The sequence below is a fragment of the Pseudophryne corroboree genome, chromosome 9 (assembly GCF_028390025.1).
Source record: "Pseudophryne corroboree isolate aPseCor3 chromosome 9, aPseCor3.hap2, whole genome shotgun sequence".
Lineage (NCBI taxonomy): Eukaryota > Metazoa > Chordata > Amphibia > Anura > Myobatrachidae > Pseudophryne > Pseudophryne corroboree.
This window is the reverse complement of record NC_086452.1, coordinates 397708196-397714195: the sequence shown is the minus strand read 5'-3', so window position 1 is coordinate 397714195 and position 6000 is coordinate 397708196.

Here is a 6000-nt window from a genome sequence, read left to right as displayed (position 1 = left end):
CTGCAAACTGTGCACCTTCCGCCATTGCCGCTTTGCTCCTTGTTCCACCATCGCGGCTTAGTTACGCCACTGCTGACAAGTCGTCTGGCAGAACTAACACGGGCAGAACACGAAGAATACGTTCGTCTAAAATAGCTCTTAATTCAAGATAGCTTACAGCAGACAAGTTTCCCAACTTGACCTTATCCTCTGGTGCTACGGACTGCTCCCCAGCTTCGGAGATCTGTACGCACGGACACCAGGATCTAAACCTGGATCCCTAACCTTCATTTCTCTAGAAGAAAAGAACCAAGCAGACACCAAAGGAGCACTGTCCTAGCCGTTTGGATTATATTCCGGTTCATGCGTAGGTGAGACCCGAACCGCATTTCCAACTGGTCCCATGAAAACCACTCTGGTATTAGACCTGCTCACCGAAAAAGGTCTCCTAGGCCACACCCATCTGTCTTATTAACGGAACATATCGATGAAGTGTCCACTAAAAAACCGATCCAAATCTGGATCCTCAGACCTCTTTCCACAGGAAAAACACCGAACCTTAACCGGTCAGTATCTACTCTGAAACCCACTTTTGACATCTGCGTCATTGGGAACAACAGCCAATCCCTGTGCTGAAGAACAGTCAGAGAGAAACAACGATTTGCACCGTTATACAGGGACAACCAGCCAATGTCCTGACCCTGACGCACCTCTGTATGGCGTTGCGCACTACCTCCCCTTCCAGAGGGGAAAGGCAAGATCTATTAGAAAAAACAGTAAGGGGAAACCACCGTAACTCAGTGTTCCCCTTTGGCTTCTATAAATAACTCACAGGTCCTAGTCTATTCCCGGACTAACTGACAATTAGTAGACCAGTGGTCACCGGAGTGGAGACCAGTCAGATATACTCAGCGACAAGTGATAGATGTAGTGGAAACAGAAAACGACATCCACTTCTGCGAACCTAACAAGGCTGCAGAACACTTACCTTTCCACCTTCCACTGTCTGCACAGAAAAAGGATAAGGAACGGTATCGAACCGGTTAAACGACTGCATCCCACAAAAGAATGCGTCACCACCCGTTGTGAAGGAGGCTAACCCACGAAGTCAGACTTACCAGTGGAAACCGCCGAGATTGACTGAACAGAGGCCACACCAAACAGCTGTATACCTCCCACCAGCATCTCCCGGAGACGACATCCGCATTTTTCCGGTCACACCGCCTGCTGTCACGTGGCAGCCTGCTGTAATGTTATAAGGAAGAAAAAAAACATAGGCAAGCCTACCCACTCTGGGTAGGATAATTCTATAGGATGCCTACCCGACTACAACACTCCCTCAAGTGCATACAGTGCAAATAAGGTCAAAGTATAGAAATAAAATTTCACTTAGCTGCCTGTGTATGATCCTTTGCGACTGGGCTCTGCGTCGACCAGGAGTTGCCTGTCAAAATTTTCTCTCCGCGTTGTGAAGAGAATAATATTCGGACTCCTTGAGAGGATCGAAACCAACTCGTCGCTTAATCAACAGAGCGACCAGCACATGATAAGAATACCATTATTTCAGCATTCAAGGATATACAACATGTAATACACAATAAAACACATATATCCTAACGATGCATATATAACCTATATCTACACATATACACATATAGATATAACCTATACGCAAGTGGATTGTCCAGACCTGTCAGGTCCCTAGTGACAGTAATGTGTTGCGAATGTGTATGACCATGTACTGACATGCCCCCGATGTGGATCTACCAGGAACGTTCAGGTCGACAGAAACTTAGTAAATGTCGACAGCAAGGAGTAGTAAGTGGGCAAAAAATTAATAATAATAATCACGGAACCCCAAGGGGTCTGAGGGAAGCATACCCGTACAATTTTGATAACACTCCCCCTCCATATACCTATATATATACATATATATATATATATATATATAAAGATACAAATGAGGAGAAAGTGCGCTCATAGTGCAGGTAAGTATTTTAATGGATAAAACAACACTGTGTATAATCCAGGACAGGTAATTTAAAGACTCGTACCCTGACTACCCACTCTGTGGGCTGATTACCACATGATATAGATATTTCCACAAGGCTGTCTCAACGATCGCCTACCACAGTCCGGGACACAGCACCGTCTCCAGCCGCAAACACGTCAGGATCCGTCCAGCCACCGTGCCGTGCAGTCGACCAGATCAGCCAGCACAATTGTGGAGAGAAGACGTCAGACAGACCACGCCCCAACGCGTTTCGTATACCACTTCGTCAGGAGGCTGGTCTGTCAATTGTCAAGAGGGTTTTTATAGGGGAACGAAGCCGCTCCCATGCAGCATCATCATACTACATTTCACAGAGCCGCTAATTGTCACAGCTTGCCGTAATTACATCTTTATACACAATCTAACAAAATATAATTTGGGTTTCTACAAACATATATTCAAAATACATATATAAAAAAATATACAAATACGTACACCAATATACATATATATACATCACATAATTAATACACATATCATATTATCATTAAAAACACACATTTTAGGGATTTTAAAAATACACACACGGGTCTCTTAATATATGCCCGCTCGTTCTGTTCGGACATACCCATCAGTTATTTATATTAGATATTATTCACCAATGATTATAAGAAATGCATTTATACATGACTTTTTTCTCAGGCTATCGTATTATCCTGGCGATAATGTATCTACTTTTAAAAGAGAAAGACATTTTATCAACGTCAGACAGCAACTTATTTGAATCATGTTCCAATCCATTCACTGGTTCCCGGCATATATACTCTAAACACAAAGTACCTAAAGGAAAATAGTCAGCAACAAGAGAGACAATAAAAAATAATATTAATATTGATAAAGGCTCCATTTATATTAATAATGATAAGTTGATACTTTACTCAATTCAATTGGATTAATTCTAAACAGGAATATGATGCTCTAGCACTCAGGGGTTAATGATTCCGGAAATATGATACATTAGCATATACTAAATTACCGTTTTCTAATAAAGGGGGTAATCTCGTAATTTTCGTTTAGCCCCTTGGGTATCAACGTATCCAGGGACAGAATCCAAAAAGTTTCTCTCCTCAATAGTTGTTCTTCCCTATTACCTCCTTTCTTACTACATGCCACATGTTCTATCCCCATGAACTTCAGTACACTGGAGTCAGCATTATGGAATTCAGCAAAATGACGTGGAATACTATGATTTAACACTCTGTTTTTAATATTCCTACAATGCTCCAGAATCCTGATTTTAAGGACCCTTTTCGTTTTCCCCACATATCTTAGCCCACACGGGCAAGTCAGCAGGTAAATACAGAATGACGTGTTGCAATTCATAAATGATCTAATAATTAAAGGCTCCTTTCTCTTGTAATTACCTTGAAAAGTTTTTTCTTTTCTGCTAAGACGCATACTTTGCAGCTCCCACAACTAAAAAAACCTTTTGTTGTCCCCAAAAACTTGTAATTACTATTCTCAGTTACTATTGACGGTAAAGTACTTTTAGACAACATGGATTTAAGTGTTTTTGCCTTTTTATATATGATATCTGTTTTTTTTGCTAGTTCTGGACCTAGAATAGGGTCCATTTGTAGCACATGCCAGTTCTTCTTGGCTATTCTTTCTAGATCCCTGAAACCTGTACTGAACTGAGTGACCATCGGGCAAAAGGTTTTTTTCCCCTCATTAGTGCTCTTATTTTTATTTTTATTTTTATAGATCAGTAGGGATTCACGATCTTTTGTTTTTGCCTTTTCACGTGCTGAGTCCAATAATTTTAAGGGATAACCTCTTGCTTTAAATCTCTCTGTATATATTTCTGACTGTTCATCAAATTTTGTTAGATCAGTGCAATTTCGCCTGAGCCTTGTATATTGCGAATAGGGGATATTTTCTTTCCACTGGGGGAGGTGACAACTGCCAAACTGTAGGTAACTATTACTATCTACACTTTTAAAGTGTGTGTAAGTTTCTATCTTTCCTGTAGAGCAGAAATTTTCAGTAGACAATACCAAATCTAGAAACTCAAGTCTATTGGGACTAAAAGTTCCTGTGAACTTAAGATTGTACGTGTTCACATTTATTTTTATCAGAAACTCTTCCCAGTCTTTTTCAGTACCCTTCCATATAATCAGTACATCATCTATGTACCTTTTGTACATTATGATGTTTTCCTTCAAATTATCAATAATAGTTTCTAGTTCCCATTGGCCCATATAAATGTTGGCCACACTCGGGGCACAAATACTGCCCATGGCTGAGCCACACACTTGTTTGTACCAATCATCTAGGAATGTGAAATAATTATACTTTAGAACAAATCCTAAACATGAACAAATGAAGGACCTTTTTTCATCACTAACCAGTGGGTCTTCCCTGAGTTTCCTATCAACAGCTTCAATACCTCTATCATGTGGGATTGAAGTGTACAGAGATTGTACATCTATAGAACACCAACTGTACGACTCATGCCAAGATAAATTATTAATAAGTTGAAGCACAGCTGTGGAGTCCTGTATATAGGACTCTAATTCTGGAACATAATGTTTAATACAGGTATCCACATATTCAGAAATACGAGACGTTAATGAACCAATTCCACTGATGATTGGTCTACCTGGGGGGTGGGATAGACTCTTATGGATTTTAGGAAGATGATAAAACGTAGCTACAAGGGAATGTTTATTTAAGAGATAATTGTATTCAGATAGTGTGATGCATTTAGAAAGTAAACCTTCTTTTAATATGACCTCCAAGGTTTTTTCAAACTCTTAAACGAATAAATCTCTCTGTGTCCTTGATTGGCGCTGTTCTAAGTTCTAGCTGTTCCAATTCTTTTTCTATCTCTTTTAATCCCTTTTTCTTTTCATAAACCAAAAGTCTCATTAGTTCAAGTGAGCACTCATCCTGGATCCTAAACCATTCTTTCAAGAATTTGGTGTTATCCGTATCAGCGATTGGACTTTTATTGATTCTAAGTCCCCTTGGAACCCTCTTACATTTAATATAATTCTCCAAGCTCACAATCTCCCACCACATTTTTGTTTCTTTAATAAGTAGTTTTTCTAAGGAGAAATACACCTCATCTTTAGTCTCAGGTACCACCTGTGTGTGTATATGTGTACCATTTTCTGAAAAGATTTTATCACAATTAAGTGATCTCTGGGTTTGTAGATCACTATTTCTAAACATATTTTTAAGAATATATATATAATATATATGGGTATATCAACAAGTATATATCAAAAATAAAAATAAAAATAAAAACAAATTAAAAAGTAAAACAAATAAAAAAAGTTACAAAGCAGTAATTAAAAACAATGAGTTCTCTTTTAAACCTGCAGCAGTCCTGTATTTGGAGTCCTCAAGGTAGGAATTTTGAAACAAGTATATACAGGTGCGCTGGTGACTCTATGTAAGGTAGTCCACAGACCAACAAATTGGTCATCTAATACTGAGGTGGTGATAAAGAATGCTGATAAGGGGGGTGGGATAGTTCTTATGGATAGGGAATATTATATAGAGGAAGCATATAGGCTCCTCCATAATAGCGAATCATATGTAAAACTAAAAGATGATCCTACCAAAGAGTTTGAAAAAACCTTGGAGGTCATATTAAAAGAAGGTTTACTTTCTAAATGCATCACACTATCTGAATACAATTATCTCTTAAATAAACATTCCCTTGTAGCTACGTTTTATCATCTTCCTAAAATCCATAAGAGTCTATCCCACCCCCCAGGTAGACCAATCATCAGTGGAATTGGTTCATTAACGTCCCGTATTTCTGAATATGTGGATACCTGTATTAAACATTATGTTCCAGAATTAGAGTCCTATATACAGGACTCCACAGCTGTGCTTCAACTTATTAATAATTTATCTTGGCATGAGTCGTACAGTTGGTGTTCTATAGATGTACAATCTCTGTACACTTCAATCCCACATGATAGAGGTATTGAAGCTGTTGATAGGAAACTCAG